The sequence below is a fragment of the Mirounga angustirostris genome, unplaced genomic scaffold (assembly GCF_029215605.1).
Source record: "Mirounga angustirostris isolate CCGP_5_RB_7025 unplaced genomic scaffold, mMirAng1.0.hap1 SCAF_10, whole genome shotgun sequence".
Classification (NCBI taxonomy): Eukaryota; Metazoa; Chordata; class Mammalia; order Carnivora; family Phocidae; genus Mirounga; species Mirounga angustirostris.
In genome coordinates, this window is record NW_026991718.1 from 37,361,498 (window position 1) to 37,379,612 (window position 18,115).

The 18,115-nt window shown below is 48.3% G+C and overlaps 1 pseudogene; it reads right to left on the reverse strand.

The window, feature by feature from the left end:
* Nucleotides 1-7,651: 7,651 nt before the first annotated feature.
* On the reverse strand, nt 7,652-7,757 carry LOC123852201 (small nucleolar RNA SNORA72; annotated as a pseudogene).
* Nucleotides 7,758-18,115: the final 10,358 nt, after the last annotated feature.

An 18,115-nucleotide genomic window follows, 5' to 3' on the forward strand; every position in this document is an offset into this window, starting at 1 on the left:
TCTGCTGGTTGGGGAGCAGGGTCAGGGGAGAGATTGATGGATAAAGAAGATTCAGAAGATCTCATATGCCTTTAGCCCCCCAGCCTTCACTGCCTGGCCCGTGGAAGGCTCCCCGAATTCTGAGCAGAGCAATCCTGGGTGCTTTGCCACACTTTGGGTCTCGGCTAGACTCAAGACCTCTTGCATTCTGTTGTACAGCCCCTGACTTCCCTGCTTTTGGAGGGGGAGCCCTGAGGGTTTACAGCTTTGGACCCTGATTTTTGTATCTCTCTTCTAGTGCTCCAGCAATATGTCCATCCTTGCTGTTCTATGGCCCCCATAGGAGGGTAGACACACTATCGCCTTGAGGGAACGCGAAGCATAGGGTTTCTTTCTAATAACAAGCACCACTACTATTATTTACAAGATATCATTAAATGCTAGGGGCTATTGGGTGCCTTATACACACCCAGTGAAGCTGGGTTTTGAGGCAGCTGGGGCATAGAGGTTGCTCTGGGTCACCCCATTGCTGAGGAGCAGAGCCAGGATCTGAACTGAGGCTCATTTGAAACCTGAGCCAGCATTCTCTCCACTACCCCATGGGGTGTTTCAAGGGCATGGACAGCCATGTAGCTTCGAGAAGGCTGTTGGAACAAACTAGAAAACAAACTAGAAAATGAGTCTCATTTGTCAGTTTCAGGGACCACCCGTGGCCGATTGGGAAGAAGCTTGACCACTAGTAATGAGACCAAGGCTTCCTTGGCCCTCAGAGAGGCCAGGTAAATGAAAGAATAAAAAACAAAACAAAAGAAAGAAAAGGTTGGGGTCCACAATGCATTCTACCTCTCCCTCACGGAATTCCCACGCATTTGGCAAAGCGAAGACACCAAACTCATTTGTGGCAAGAATGAGTGAATCATCCACCCATACATTTTTCTTTTTCTTTTTTTTCAGCTTTCTTGAGGTATAATTCACAAATAAAATTGTAGGATATTTCAGGTGTACATCGTGGTGAATGTGTGTATACATTTTGCAAGGGTCCCCACTATCTAGTTAATGAACCCAGCCATGACCCCTCATGTTTCTCTCTCTCTCTCTCTTTTTTTTTTTCGGTGAGAACCTTTAACGTTCTATTCCCTTAGCAAATGTTAACAGTGTGTTCTCTAAGCAAGTGTTAACAATGACAGTCTCAATATTTTACGTTAGATCCTCAGACCTTAAACCTATGCAATTTTCTAAACTTTATTTATTTATTTTTCGCTTTTAAGCATATCATCTTTATGTAAGGTAGCATTTCCTTTTATTTGTCCTAAGCGCTTCTACTTTGAACCTTATAGAGTATGTGCCGCGGTCTTGCTGATTTCTGTTTATTTCGTCCCCATTCCCTGTCAGTTACAGACTTTGATCCTGTCTGCTCTGAGACTTTAGTTTTCCAAGTAGAATTACTTCCCTCAGGCTCACTCCAGCAGAGAGAGCCCAGAGTCCTGGGGAAGGATCTTTTCCCACTTGGATCCTGATACCGCCCTCCACAATGCAGAGAAAGTGTAGGAGTCATGATGGCAGGTCTGGGAGTTTGGCAGCCAAAGCTAGAAACCTGGCACATTCCTGTAAGGGCTGTGTGATTGGTGTCAATCACCCAATCAAACTTCTCTGAGCCCGAGTTTCCAAGTTTGAGAAGTGAGACAACTAACGGTACTTCTCTTTTATCATATTGTGGTGATTAAGTCAGACAAAGTGCTTAGAACTCAGCAGGTACTCAGAAAATGCTAGCCACAGTAAGGACGATAGAGACCATTGTCTCCAAGTATGGTGTCACTGCCACCATATTCAACACCAGAAGACACTGGAGGTTCCAAAGGTGGTCATGGAGTGAGGGGACAGGGGAGAAAGAGGACTGAACATTCTGGGTCCTAGGACAACTTGTCCCCCGGCATATGTGAGCTGTTTCCTTTCCCCCATCATCTGCAGATGTCCACTCACCCAGCACCCTGGCCCCTATTCTCTGAGTGGCCTCTGAGTGCCACACTCATGGATCAGAACCCGCTCCGTTGCCTGAAGGGCCTGCCAAGTTCTTCAGCCTGAGAACTCCCCTCCCAGAGAGTGTTCCTGGGGCTCTAGAGGGTGGCATCCACAATAGAAGACACCCGTTTCTGGGAGGTGTCCAGAGCTCTGACTCTCCAGACTCAACTTCAAGGTGGGTGATGTCTGACCTAATTGCCACTTTCTAATTCATTGAAAAGCCAGAGTCTTTGCGAATTTTCTTTATGTATTTATTTATTTATAGCTTATATGCATAATAAATCATAAATAATCCAAACAGTAATGACAGATGGCTCCCACCCTCCAGTCCTTAGCCAGAGGTAACCCTGTTATCTATTTGATGTTTGTCCTTCCAGAACTTTGCTATTCGTACCTTATGTCTGTTACGGTAGAAATTATGACCTTTGTTTTAGGAGCGTGTGTTTCAGCATACATAATAGCATACTGTATGTAAATCTTGCTCTGCAAGTTGCTTTTATTCACTTAGCCATGTCTTGAACATTTCTACATGTCAGGACATAGCTCTACCTTCTTCTTTTGAACTTCTCAATCACAGTCCAAAATATGGATTTAATGCAGTCTAAATAAGTGTCCCCCTTTCCATGTATTTTTACCTTCCACCTTTTTTCTTATCAAAATTGGTCTGCAACAAACTCGTTGTGCACGTGTGTGAATATTTTCCTGGAGAAATGGGAGATGAGAAATCAACCATGGGGGCACAGGGTGGGCACCTTTAAAATAGGCAGGACTAATTGGCTTCCCAGTAGTCTAGTCTGGCTTCTCTCTTCATTGCTCTTGAATATTCCTTCAAAGATGGAAGGTAAGCAGGTCAGGAAGAGTAAGAAGGGAGGTACCTGTGAGGTTTCCTAATCCAGGGTCATTGTCATCCTCTAGGCAGTGACCAAGGTGTACAAAAGTCAGGGTGGGCGTCCTGACTGGGGAATGCTCTTCATCCTGAGAACATTCCTGACTGCACAGAACTAATCGGGGAATGACGAGAGGGTACACTGCAACCCCCTGGGATCCCAAGGCCACCTTCACAGATCAGACTGGGTGACTGAATTCATTGTTATGGTCTTTCTTTCAGGATTTAAGAGAGAGCCGGCCCCTCATGCTTGAGACTCAGTCGCTCCATTCCAGAGCCTGAGGAGTTGTGAGCTCAAACTCAGAGAGACCTGGGTTTATGATGCAGCCCTGCCCTGAGCTTTGTGATCTTGGGAAAGTCAATCACTCTGATTCTCAGGTCCCTCATACTTAGTAAAAAAAAAATGCATATCATATTCACATCCTATGAGCAAGTTTCTGTGAAAGTGGTTTGCAAATTGTTAAGAAATGGAGAAATGTGAAGGATGATGAATATGAAGCAATCATGATGATGAATATAATGCCAGGGTTGCCTCACCGGAGAGCCTCTCTCTCTCCCTCCTTCTCTCTCTCCTTCCCTCCCTTTCCCTGAATTTAGTTGCACAGATGTTATCGAGCATCTACTAGGAGCTGGGCACTCTGCTAGGACCTGGGAACACAGTTCCCAGGTTGGAAGAGGCTGTGTTCCCATGATTCCCTGAGGGGTGATGGGAATATTGGGGCTGGAGAGAAGCAATGTTGTCATACTCAGCTCTTGACTCTCGATTTCATCCTTGGTCTGGTGGTGACAGGTTGCAGCCCTGCGAAGACCCGATTGAATATAAGTGCTATTCCTGTCTTTTCTTCCTACATCCTCTGAAGGGCTCAGAGCTTGGGTCCCCCAAAAGTTGTAATCACTGCAGGCAGATCTGGCTCTTCGCACCTCAAAACCTTCCAATGGCCAGGGGGAAGTTTCTGTCTGACGACAGATCAGACAAGAGAGGATGGAGATGTTGGTCCAGGACCCAGACTGTCATAGACCGGCTGACGGAGGGGATAGGGAGGAGGCATGTGCCTCAAATTGCCCCAGGGTTTTGGATTTCAAACCCCATCCCAACCTGGATACCAATAGCCCCCCTGCGGCTGAACCATAGACAGATGCTCAACGGGATGAAGGAGGAGGTAGAAAGGTATACAAGGTGTGTCTGCCTCTGCATAGGGCAGTAAAAAAAGAGCACAGGCTGACAGTCAGGAAGTTAGGGTGCCAGGCTTGGGACGGAGGCGGCAGGACCTTGGGGAGGTCACTCAGCTTCTCGGGCCTTCATGTCCCCTTCTCCATAAAGAAGAAGAATGCGGGAGCTGGAATGTGTACTGGCTCCCAAGTCATAGTGGAGAGGAGTATTTCCTAGAGTTGTGCCGCCAGCGAAAACCACTCACTGTGCCTACACCCAAGTGTTCTTGTTTTGAATACAAAGTGCTTAAGGATATCTTCCCTTTTAATCTCATTGGGTTGGCTCTTGGGAGCCATTGTGGGAGCAAGCACTTTGAAAATCCCTAGGTTGTAATAATACTGTAGCCTGATACACTATAGTGAATAAATGCTGTCATATCCACGATTTCATTTAATACGCTTGTCAGTTCATACGTCTATTACTATGCATTATTATGTATATCTACTATACAATAATGTAGAATACTACATATAATATATATCAAATAGATAATATATATCACTATATATAATAATACTGTATGTATATATATACTATTATATATAATATATATACATATATACACATATATATACATATATGTATATATGCATATGTGTGTGTGTGTATATACATATATAGATGCTGGCATGAGATTCTAATATGTTCCAATGCATATTCAGTGGCCCCCTCAGTCACTCAGAGAAAATGACACAATCCCCAAGTCCTCCTCCATCAGCGCATGCCACCCCGTCACTTCCTTCTTACATCTCCTTTCCTCTCCCCCTCTTTGATTCTGCTCCAGACACACTGGCTTCTTGGCCTTCCTCAGATATGCCAGGCTTGCTCTCACTCATTTAGCCCATGCTTGCCTCACCTCCAAGTCTTGGCCCAAACACCTTCTCACTGAATCCTTCTCCAGTCCTCCTTGTTGCAGCTTTCTCCCTGACTCTTTATTCCTGCTCCTCTGCTTTATTTCTCTCTGCCACTGGCATATTATATTTATCACTTATTTATTTGTTTGTCACCTGCTCCCCCCCCCCCACACACACCACCACCAGTAACAGATAAGTGGCATGAGCATGGCAGGGAATGCTCATCGGTTTTACTCACTTTTGTGTCCTCTGGGCCTAGAATAGTGCCTGGTACACAGGAGGGGCTCAGTAAACATTTGTGTTTGCATGAGTGTTTGATGAAATGAGTGTTAGCAACAAGGATAACAATGATTTTATTGTGACCAAGTGGTGCTAGGCACTGGACACACAGCAGCTAACAAGACAAACACTGGGCCAAAGTCTCAGCTGTGCATGCCCCTCATTGGTTCTTGGCAACTGGTGGTAGAAGCAGAAACTCAGTAGCCCTTAACTCTTTACCTGGGAAGTCTGCTCGCCCGTTCCTTCTTTGTTCCAGGCATCTGAGGATCCTCTGAGTAGCATCTAGGTGGAAGTTGGGCTCAGGCCCCGGCCAGGGTCAATGAGAGGTGTACAGGGAGTGGCCTCCCCTAGATCCCAAGGGCAGGGGGGGACAACCAGACCAACCTCCTCCTCTTTGGCATTCAGCCCTGCCACCAAGGGCTCCAAATCTCTGGGCAAAGGTCACACCACCTGCTGCCCAGGGGACATGTGACCAGAGCGCTGCTGAGTTGGAACAAGCCACACAATCAGGTCATTGTGCTAAACATGCAGGTCCCCTTGCCAAGACACACCCCATTCCATCACTGCCAGGCCTTTCTGGGGCCCTGATTTACAGGGGTCACAAACTGGGGAAGGTGTTGTCTCAAAGGTCTTAGGGGAGGAGGGTTATCTTTTGGGAGACCCATTTACTCTGGTCTGCTCCGAGAGCCAGGAAGAAGTAGATCAGCGAGAAGCAAGCAGTAAGCCCATCCTGGCTTTAGGCCCCACGAGGAATGACAGCCACTGGCAATATCATTACTGTTTGACTCTTGGTGACACTTTGGCTTTAACCATTGTCCTCCAACCCTTGCTTTGGGTGGTGAAGACTGCTGATCACTAACTTTGATATTTTAGAAATCCAAAGGTTTTCCTCCTATCATGACTGGGTCCAGGGATTCCCATGAAGCCCACTCTCGGAAGGAGATCTTCCTTCACAGAACCAGCAGGCCACTAGACAAGGATTTGGGGCTACTGAACTCTGGGTGAAACTGCCAGACTAAAAAACATGGTGGGTGGGGCGTTCTGGAGAGCCAGACCAAGCTGTCAGGGAGTACATCCCAGCTTCTCTGCTTTTAAGCTGAATGGCCTTGGGCAAGATACCTAACCTCTCTGTGACTTAATTTCCTCATCTATAAAATGGAGATGATAATGCTTGCCAGATATGATTGTAGATGATCTTAAACAAAATGAGGTCTGTAAAATATTGGCCTGCACCACAAGAATGTGTTTGTTACTGTCGCTGGAGGAATGAGGAGTCGAACAGGGCTTTGCACCCTCTGCGCACTCAGGCAAAGCTTACTGGTAGGTTTCACTCCACAGGCCATTCAGTGACTATAAGAGAGTCCCACCACCTTGGGTTGTTTATTTGTTTTTCCTTATAGGTGACCCTAAGGGAGATGGCACGATGCAGTAGCTTCCAGCTGGGTGGACACAGCAACCTTGATTTTAACAGTCTGGAGAATAAGGAATTTGCTTGTTACACTGCAAGATTCTTGAGCACCCGGCGTGTAGAGAGTAAAACAGAGGTGAATCTGCACTTGATCTTAGCCAAAAGCCTGAGAAGTGATAAGAGGTGAATTGGAGTCAGGGAGCTTGAGGTCCCAGGTACTCCTTATGGGTTCAGAGGTCCCAGTTCTGCTTTGCTCTAGTCCTCAGCATACCTTTCCATGATGAAAGAGGGAAAGACAATAAACAGCACTCACCCTTTGCCATGTTACTTGCGGGAAAGATATTGTTTTACAGGCTGGGGTCCAGGCACCTGAGGGACCCTTGCCCATAACCCTGGTTCTTGAGCCCCAGTAGGTGATTTTTGTGTTCCAAGTTTTATCTCTCCAGAGTCATTCTCCAGAGGAACATCCTCCCTTCCCCACCCGTACCCACTGACATATGAAGGAAGGTCTGGGCAAGGGAGGAGGAGCATTACAATTATTAGAAGTTAATTTTTTTGGCATATGTGTGTCCATTCTCCCACATCATTTGTTGAATAGACTCTCTTTTGCCCCCTTTGAACTGCTTTTGAACTTTTGTCAAAAATCCACTGGACATATTTGTATGACTCCATTTCTGATCTCCTAAGACCCATTAATCTATGTATCTCTCCATCTGCCAATACTATACTATCTTCGTTACTGTAACTTTATAGTAATTCTTAAAACTGAGTAATGTGAATCCTACAACTTTTTTCTTTATGCAAAATTATTTTGACTATTCAAGTTTTCTTTGCCTTCCCATAAAAATTCTTTTACTTTTACTTTTACGATTCATTTAATGGCAAGTGGTAATCATCAAACTGGTAATGGTTATCCTCAAGTTATTACACTAGCTGTGTTGTCATTTCTCAGGTTTGATCAGATAACAAAGGGTCAGACATTCCCTACAGAAGATGAATCATATGAATCAGAATCAGTTCATCACCAGCATTTATAAAACCAGACGTAGAAAAAGAACTAGGTCTGGGGACTCGTGCATGGGCTTAATATAGCGAATGTTTAGCCTGGGAGGAGCATTACAATTATTGAGCACCTACTTCTTCGTAAGCACCAACTAGGTGGTAGACGCTGTCCAAGGTGCTGCCTGTGTGCCATGTCCGCCATTCTGGGCGCTCTTACTCCTTTCTAAAGAAAAGGGCCCCGAGACCTTGAATTTTGGAGCTGGATAGTCTTGGAGGCTCTGCTTTACCACTTACTGGAGGGCCTTACCAAGTGACTTAGCCTCTTGCGGCCTCAGTCGCCTCCCCTGTGAGATGGGGATAATTAGAACACCTACATTTTGAGGGTTGTTGAAGATTAAATAAGTAAAGCACATGACACAGGGCTTGCTAAGCGCTTTGAAGTTCTTAGGGATCATGATGATAATAAAATAGCGCGGGCTTTGAAAGGCTCCCCCAGATGTTATCCTTGGCCTCAGTGCTACCTGAAATTCCCGGCTACGCAGCAGAGAGGTCCTGACGCTGGCAGTTCTGGGAGTCCAACTCTATTTCTCACTTGCCTAGTCCCTTGGGGCCATTTATTTCCTCCAGACAATTTTGATTCTGGGGTCTGAGAGTTAGGTCCCAGGGCGCTGGGCCAGCGGCGCAATGTCAGAGCTATCCCAAAGGACAGAAAGGCCCCTCTTCTCCTCCAGGCGCCCTCGTCTGCGCGGGGAGGAGGGTGGGGGCCCGGAGAAGGGGCCGCGACGAGGGCGAGCCCCGCGTGGGCCGACTCCCTCCCCGCCCGGCCGCGGCAGACTTGCTCTAGTTCCCTCCTCCCACCGGCTGGGTCTCCAGGTGCCTTCCTTTAATTAAAAGTCTTTAGCCTTCCGCGACACTGGCCCTCATTTGCATGGGAGCCCTCCCTTTATGCAGCCTCGGTATCAGAGAGAGCCAGGAGGTTAACGGAGCGTCCTCGCGCCGCGTCCCGGGACAGCCGGCTGGGCTGAGCCGAGCGCCCGGTCCCCGCCGCGGCCCCCGGGGACTCCGCGCGCCGCGGGGCGGGGAGCTGCCGGGTTTCCAGCCGCTCTGCCGCCCGGCCTGGCTCGCCTGGCTAGAAGCGGGCGGGAGCAGAGACGCCCGAGGCTTCCCGGAGCCGGCCGGGGCGTGGGCCAGCCTCCCGCCTCTGGGCATTTACAGCCCGCGCCCTCTGCGGTCCTGGCAGCCTGGGCGGGTTCCTCCGCGTCTCTGCAGCCTCCGGAGCGGGTCTGTACGCCTAGGAATCAGCGAGGAAGGCGGGTGTTTTCCAATCACCTGTGTGTGCCAGACGCTGGACTGAGTTCCTGGGGTGTTGCTGGGCAAGTCATGATTCCCGCCCCCAAGGAACCAAGAGCTGATCAGGGGGAAATTGTATTGGCGATTACGCAAAGAACTGTGGTATCCAGGCAGAAGGTGGTTAAAAACTGCAGGAAGGGGCCCTGGAGTTCAGAGGAAAGGAGGAAGTGAACTGCCAGTTAATGCCAGTGCCTTACCTACTGGGAGGAGGGGGAGGAGGAGGAAGAGAAAGAGGGGGAGGAGGAGAAGAAGAGGAGGAGGAGGTTCTGATGCTTAGAAAATCAGGCAAATTCACCAAGGTGATATAGATGGTTTAAGCCCAGGCCAGCCCTCCTCCTAGGCCCATCTTTTCCCACTCTGAAGGAAAGGAAGCATCCACCCTGCAGTGACCAAATTCCTTCCCTTCCAGGTGCTCATGCTGGAGTGCAGAAGATAAACACAGTCCTGGGAGACTCTAGGTCAAGGTCTTCGCTTCTGAGCCCGTAGTGGGCTCTACCTCATGGTTCTGGTTTCCTCAGCAGACCTGGAATTTTCTGTAGAACTTCCCCCAGTCTGTTCAGTGCCCCATCCACTGGAGTCCCTCCATCACCAGCAGCCCCAGTGTCTCAAGGTCAGGGAGATGAGAGCAGTCAACCCTTTTTACGTAGCAGGCCCAATTCTTAGAAATAAGGAAGAGGAGTTGCAGCGAGCGCCGCTCTGTCTTTGCTTCCATTTTTACTCCTCCTTTTCTCAGATTGATTCCAAAGACCTCCCTTCTTCCAAATTCTGTGAACTAGTTTAACTCCTCCTTTCTACAAGTCCCCTTTCCCCTTTTCATTTCCTTGGACTCAACAGACACCATGGGGTCCTGGAGTTACTGTGACTTTCTCCAGGCAGAGTGCCTGATGCAGACTAGACAACCAATAATGAATGGATGCGTATGCTCAGACTCCAACTCAGGCTTCCATGGTAAAGACAGAGGAGGCAAGAGACATGGACCAGCATGGGGAAGGGTTAGAGCCTCTCGTTCACTGGCTTGTTTCCCCACCATCCCATAGTCGTCTGGAGTGTAGACAGCAGGCTATCTTGCCATCAGCCCATCCTACAACACTCTGGAAGAAGGTAGGCGGCATTCCCACTCACTTTACTACGTGAAGCCTCTGGAACTGCGAGTCTGAAGGGACTCCTTTGCCTCCTGGAGCCAGCCCAGCCCAGCAGACAGTCAGCTGACAGTTCTCCAGGTCCAGGAGAGGGCAGGGTGAGCTCAGGACTTATTTTAGAGGTGAGTTTTCAAGGCATTTTCAGGAAGGCATTCCCCTTCCCTGCTAGTTGGTGGAGCACATGGTACAGAAGTCCTCCATTAGCATTTCTTGGCCATGCACCCCAGAGAGGGGTGAGCTCTCCCTTCACCCTTGCCATGGGTGCTCAGGCGGATTGGAGGAGGTGAGGAGGCTGCCATGAGCAGCAACGAACACCTCCAGAGCACTTTTCAAAAGCATTACCTCATATCATCCTGGCGAGCAATGGCTGACATTCTTGTTGATCTGCTTCATGGATGAGCAAAGTAAGACTCTGACAGGCTAAATCATATATCCAGGGTTGCCTAACTCCTGAGTATTGGCCAGGATATGGCCAGAGACTAGAGTGGTTAGGAAAGGCCATCTAGAAAGCAAGTGGGGCCTGGAAAGGACCCTCACCTTTCCAGGCTTGCCCAGGAAAGTGGAATCTTCTTGAACAGGACACTTGAAAGAACACCTTCCTTGAAATGGCCTCCAGTAGGTCTCTCCTCTAATTTGGACACTGCGACTGTCAAGATGTATTAAAACACAAACATTTTTGTTGAGAAGAGTGTGAAGTATGAATCCTAAGGCCCAACAGACACTAGCGAGCCCTGGGCCATTCGATTAGCTTGCTGTCACCCAGAAAGCAGAGAGCATGACCCTCAGGGGATGCCCCCACGACTTGAAAGAGTTGTGGGAGGATTGGAGATGAGGAGGGGAGGAAGACAAGGGTCTGAGCAGTGAGCCCTGTGGGCAGAAGCGTTAAAGGAGGGGTGCTGAGGGCTGGAAAAAAGGCCTCCCTGAGGCCGGATCCTGAGACTGCCTTGCTCACTGCCTTGCACAAATTTTGGTACTTGTGGGTTCTCAAGAAATATTGGAAGTAGTAAGTATTAAATGACTGTGCCCAGAAGAAATCCTTGAGGGAGAAGATATGGGAGCGGGAGAGGAGCCCGGCAGGCAGATCTTGTGCAGGTGGATTCTATTTTCAGATTGGATCCTTGTGAGAGAGGGCGTGGGGTGGGGTGCATATGCGCCAACGTGCGGGGAAACCCTCCTTTTCTTGGCTGCAGAAAAAGAGAGACATTTCCTAAAAGGTTTAAGAAAGTTTAATTGATTTTAATGCTGAATATGCAATTAGGCTTGGCCTGGGGGTGGGTTCTGTGGGACTGGGTGAGGGTGCTGGCTTGGTAGAATGTGGACAGTTCTTCACTGATGAGGTGAAAGGAAAGGTCTGGGTAGGTTTAGAGGCTCAAGGAAAGTTCATCCTGTAGGAGGGAGGCTTATCTCCACCTAGTGCAGACAAAATAGCATCAGCAGTGCCAACGGTCTTCCTGGATGATATATTCATTAAACTCTTTAGTTGCAAGTAAAGGCAACTAATTTGGATCAATTAGAGAGAATATTTTCACTGCCAAAGCAAGTAGAATTTCTTCTCCTTCCCGCTCTTCCCTCCCAACTCCTCTCTCCCTCTCTCTCTCTCCTCTTCTCCTCCCTCTCCTTCCCCCCCTCCTTCCTCCGCTTTTATCTCCCCTCCTCCTCCTCCCTTCTTCTCCTCCCCTCCCCCCTCCCTCCTTCTTCCTTCTAAATTGACTTCTTTGGGCTTTAAACCTGCCTCTAGCCCTAACATGGGGACTTGGTGAATTAACACATGAATTCATTCTTGGCATTTTAAATGCAACTGTGATCAAATCCCCAGAGGTGATCCTCCCAGCAGCTAGTATGGAGACATCTGGGATGCTCCTGAGTCCAGTAGATGCTTTATTCTGTTTGGGCTAGAATATTCCGGCTGAGAAAGGGGTTATCCTGGGCCACAGGTCACATGGCCTTTTCTGGAGACAAGCCAGGAAAAATGGTGGAGGCAGTGGGCAGTGGTTGAGGTTGGTGAGACTCACTTTTCTAAATTCTTTTTTTTTTTAAGATTTTATTTATTTATTTGAGAGAGAGAATGAGATAGAGAGAGAGCATGAGAGGGGGGAGGGTCAGAAGGAGAAGCAGACTCCCTGCTGAGCAGGGAGCCGGATGCGGGACTCCATCCCGGGACTCCAGGATCATGACCTGAGCCCAAGGCAGTCGCTTAACCAACTGAGCCACCCAGGCTCCTGAGACTCACTTTTCAGAGTCAAAGAGAAAGAGAGCGAAGGCTCATCAGGCATAGAGTCTTGGTCCCTGCATTCCATATCTCTGTGTGCATATACAGGGGTGTTCTTTCCATCCCCCACCTTGGAAGTCTTCAAAGGATTAGAGCTCAGAACCAGCACTGGTCAAAGTTCGCAAGTTTTGTTTGTTTCATTCCTAGCTCCTATTTCCTTTTGGGGAGTGGGATGGGGATACAGAACAGGTTGGGGGAGGGAGAGGGGCAGCAAACATGATGAGTCCCTGAGGGCTAAGGCAAAGGAAAAAACAAGTCCGCAAGAAGCTGTTCTGGGTCTGTGAAGGTCTGAGCACTTCAAATGTCGTTCTGGAATTCCCAGCTAGTGTCCTTGGTGGTTTCTTTCCATTGGCTAGCCTGCCTGTAAATCAGGTAGGTGCCACCAGGTGGAGAAGTGTCTGGATTACAGCCTCATGAGTGTGGGTAACTGAGAAGATAAAAGGGTTTAATCATCATTCTTAAAACTGTTCCTACACACACACACACACACCAAAATACTAATTATTGAGAAAGGACTCCTCCACCAGCAAGTATTGTAAATTTATGAAAGTTACTTAGTTATCACTAATCCTCTCCAGGACTTTGTTACTTTTTCTTGCAAAATGATTTCTAAGTCCCCTCTGAAATTCTAGGAGTCCATAATATAACATTTACAACAAGGCTTATTCTACTTACCTTTGATTTTTCCTAGCTTTTTAGGACTGTGGGATCTCACTCCCATTCCCCATCTCTTTCTTTCTTTTTTTTTCCCCTAAGTTTTATTTATTTATTTGAGAGAGAGATAGCAGAGGGAGGGGCAGAGTGAGAGGGAGAGGGAGAGAATCTCAAGCAGACTCGCTGCTGAGCTTGGAGCCTGATGTGGGGCTCCATCCCAGGGCCCTGAGTTCACGACCTGAGCTGAAACCAAACTGACTGAACTACCCAGGCGCCCCTTCATCTCTTTCTTTCTTTCTTTTTTTTTTTTTTTAATTTTATTTATTTATTTGAGAGAGAATGAGAGACAGAGAACATGAGAGGGAAGAGGGCAGAGGGAGAAGCAGACCCCCCGCTGAGCAGGGAGCCCGATGCGGGACTCGATCCCGGGACTCCAGGATCATGACCTGAGCCGAAGGCAGTTGCTTAACCAACTGAGCCACCCAGGCGCCCCCTCTTTTTTTTTTTTTTTTAAGATTTTATTTATTCATTTGACAGAGAGAGAGAGCACCCAGACCGGAGGAGTGGGAGAGGGAGAAGCAGTCTCCCCACCAAGCAGGGATCCCGATGCGGCGCTTGATCCCAGGACCCTAAGATCATGACCCAAGCTGAAGGCAGACGCTCAACCAGACTGAGCCAGCCAGGTGCCCCCCTTCATCTCTTTCTTCCTTATGGTTTCCTTCAGCTGTGTCTCTTTTAACATCAATAACCATTCCACATCAATTTCCTCAACCTCTGTCTGCTCTCTTTAAAAGATGCCTCTCTCTCTCCACTTATCCATTCTCCTCTTTTCTCTGGTGTATTAGACAAAAACTGTGTGCTTTCTTGGATTCCTTCAACTGCCTCCTTTCTCTCTCTTGTTTAGAGCACATTCCACCCTCTTCAAGACTTGATCATGCTGTGAGATTCGGCGTGTTGGTGGACAAAGGTTGAAGGAGACAATCCAGATGTTCAGGGGCGTTTGCTCGCTGTTGGGTAAGTCTTTATTGGTGGGAAACGAGACACTGGAGGAGGATGGTCCCATAAATTCTCCATCTCCCTTCAGTGGATACTTCTCTGAAGGTATGGTTTTCTTCTTGCAACTCTTGCAACCAGCATGCTAAGTGAACGTGTCTCGTGAGTGAGCTGTTGTGTGTCTTGCCAGCTTGTTGTCAAGTTTCCACCAGCACAGTCATCATTTCAGCACAGTGCTTCACACCTTCTCCTGCCTTGCTTCCATCTCTTCTGAACCCTCACTGTCCGGGCCTTGCACCTCTTCTCCAGGTAAAGTGTTAGCACTTCAATCCCTGCCTCAGGCTCTGCTTTCGATAGGATCAAGGCTGAGATAGTTGGCCTCAGAAGACAGCGTCCCCTTCCTTCTTAGGACGATTCTCTCACTCGGGTTCTCATTTCAAATCTCTTGCGGCCTCCTCTGTGCTTCAATAACGGTTCTTCAATTCTTTTTGAGATATAATCAACATATACATTTTGAGTTTTCTTTTTTTTAAAGATTTTTTTTATTTATTTGACAGAGAGAGGCACAGCGAGAGAGGGAACACAAGCAGGGGGAGTGGGAGAGGGAGAAACAGGCTTCCCACGGAGCGGGGAGCCCGATGCGGGGCTCGATCCCAGCACCCCGGGATCACGACCTGAGCCGAAGGCAGACGCTTAACGACTGAGCCACCCAGGTGCCCCCACATTTTGAGTTTTCTACTTCTTCCTCTTTATGGATTTCTTTCTCTTAGTCTCTGAACATATTCAAGTATTTCCATGAAAGATAAACATTCCCTTTACTAAAAGTGCTTAATTGCATCTCTTCATGAACAGATTTCTTTTAAAGTTGTATTTACTGCCTTTATTAGTTTCCTAGGACTGCTGTAACAATGTAGCACAAATTGGATGGCTTAAGGCAATAGAAAGGTACTTTCTAATGGTCCTGGAAGCTAGAACCCTGAAATCAAAGTGTCAGCAGGGTTATGCTTCCTCTGAAGCCTGGAGAGGATCCTGCTTTGCCTCTTTCAGGTTCCAGTAGCTCCAGGCGATCCTTGGCTTGTGGCAATGTCACTCCAGTGTCTGCCTTTATCTGCACGGGCCTGGGGCCCTCTGTGTTTCTGTGTCTTCACAGGGCATTCTCCCCTCTCTTGTAAGGACATCAGTCGTATCGGATTAAAGGCCCGTCCTAATGACCTCAACCGAATTACATCTACAAATACCCTATTTCCAAATAAGGGCACATTCGCCTGTGCCAAGGATTAGGATTTCAATATCTCGGGGCGGCGGGGGGGGGGGGGGGGAACCCATCTGAACCCATAACACTGCCTAAAGGTTCTTACTGCCAACACATTCCTTGGCTTCTTGTAATTAGGTTCCTTTCCGTACCTTGCTACTTGTAAACGTTCCCATAGAGGTCACCAGTGCCAAATTCAATGGCTTTTCTCAGTCCCTATCCTTATGGCGGCCCTGTAGTATTTGTCATGGTTACCTTTTCCCTCCTTCCTGAAGCCCTCCGCTAACCTGACTTCTGGGTCATTGTGCACATCTGGGGCTCCTTCTGTCTTCCATATTGTTCCGCATATGCCTTCTTCTCTGGCTCTTCCTTCTCGCCCCATCTCCGTTTCAAGATGTGTTTTCGTGTTGGGGCCTTGGTCATATTCTCGTCTTTCAACACACACTCTCCTCTGGCCTACTCCCAACCTTCATGCTTCAGTGCTCTCTTCTAAGTAGATAACAAATATATCTCTCTGGTCCAACTGCCTCCTGAGCTTAGGGCGAGCATCGCCACTTGGAAATCATGGAAGGCTTCAAAGGTAATATATCCCAAGCACAACAGATTGTCTTTACACACACACACACACACACACACACACACACCCTGATCAAAGAAACAACTTGTTTCTCTTCTTGGCTTCCCTATTGCCAGTAACACCACCACACCCTCCCATTCTTTGTTTTCAGGTATCCATGTCCATCTTGGTGAAATTGTTCTGAGACTTCCAGAAATACCGTGGCATTTCCAATGTGGACAGGCTCCCATAAGAGTGGGTGGGACCAGTCCAGTGAGATGTGCCTTTATTGTGAACCCAGCTTTAGACACAGACCGTGGAGGCCTGGGGAAGTCTGGTCTGTACCTGATTCTATAGGTTAAAACTCCCATGGCAACAATAGCAAAAGTAAATGTATCAGCCAACTTGGGAATACAGATAACTCTGGGCCTGGTTTCAGACCCAATGAGGCCCAGGGCCAGCCTCTCACTCATATGTTGTTGGTTTTGGAACTTATGACTTCCACATTAATTCTACATTTTTTCAGAGCCTCTGGTGGAGAGTCTCACACATAGCTAACTTCCCATAAATGTGGTTGAATGATGGAATTTGCCTGGGTGCTTATCTCAGCCATAAAACCCAACACACTTGCACTCAAGGATCTGTAAATAAGCAGTTGATGCTGCTTCTCTGCAACTCAGCTCCCCAGAACCTTCCTTCCCAGCATAGCCAGATAGCATAATAATGACCATGTTTAAGATTCAGGGCTGGAGTAGACTGTGGAGATGAACCTGCTCCAATTCCTTCATTCTGTGGATACTCTGAGGCACCGAGGGACTTCCCCAAGGCCCCCTGCGTGGTCCCCTTACATGCTGTCTGCATGATTTACTTTCTCCATAAGACAGGCCAAGGGGTCTTCTACTAGCTCACCTGCTTGCAGTCTGTTGGTGGGGGTGCAGTCCCCTGGCACATTTTCACCCTGCGACATCCACCCGCAGCACTATGGAAATGTTGCCTGGCAGGAAAGCATCTTGGGATAACTTAGGGATATTGTCCTGAGGTGGATCCTTGAGGTCTAGAGGGCTCAGCAGAGGGAGGAGGGAAGAGAAGGAGTGTTCAGAGGTTGTCATATATTGGGGAACATCAAGGGTGCCTCTCGGGTTCATATGTAGCCCGGATGTATGTTCTATTCTCAATCTGTTGGGACCTTATAGCCTCTTTCAATGAAGGAAGGCTTGCTGGGTAGCCGAAGACTGGGATCAGTCACATATTAACACCTCTTTAGAGGGAGCCTGTTACTGTGCCTAGTCTTTTTTATTTTTAATATTTTATTTATTTATCTGACCGAGATAGAGAGCACAAGCAGGGGGAGCAGCAGGCAGAGAGAGAGGGTGAGCAGGGAGCCCAATGTGGGGCCCAATCCCAGGACCCCAGATCATGACCTGAGCTGAAGGCAGATGCTTGTGACTGAGCCACCCACAGGCACCTGCCTTGTCTTAATGTAGTAGTTTATACACAGCAAGCTGCAGGTTTTATTTTACCTTACATTTAATTTAACTCATTTTATTCGTAAGTGTGTGTGTGTTGGGGGGTGCGGTGACGATGTGGTGGGAGCCCAGACATGTCCTGAGATCCAGGCTAGGTACAGGTTGCTGACAGCTCCAGGAGATGCTGCATGGTCTGGGCAGGCCTTTGGAATCTGGGCTCTTTGTTTACAGAGCCCATGAAGGGGTTCCGGGCCACAGGTGGGGTCCGGGCAAGCGGGAGGCAGGCCACAGGCATTGCAGAAGGCTGGGGACCCCCATCTCCCTGACATTCAGGTCTCCCATGTTACATGAAGTCTTCTCGGCCTCGGTGTCCTGTTCTCTGATACTCTGATACTTGCATACGGGCTCATTGGGCAATTGACACATAGGCTCTGGGGTCAGACAACAGGAGGAAATGGAGGTTTAGTGAGGAGTCACCCACACAAAGTCCCAGTAGGACTGTGGTTACAGCAAAGCCAGGACAAGCACTAGGCTCCCCGAGCCCACGTCTGCCCCGTGGCTGCCTTGTTGTTCCCCTTAGCCTGCTCCCCGTCTCCTTATCCCAGAGAGCAGTGCCCAGCAGCTGCTCAGGCTCTCCACTTCCTCCAGCTCTGTGCCGGAGGTAACGTAAGCAGTGAGTCTGCTCCATGCCAGGCACCTGCTGGGTACTAACTCATCTGATCCTCTTGTAGCCGTACGAGGTGGGCACTAGTTTCTTAATGATGCAGTTAAGGAGCCTTAATTCAGTGAGGTTGGAGAG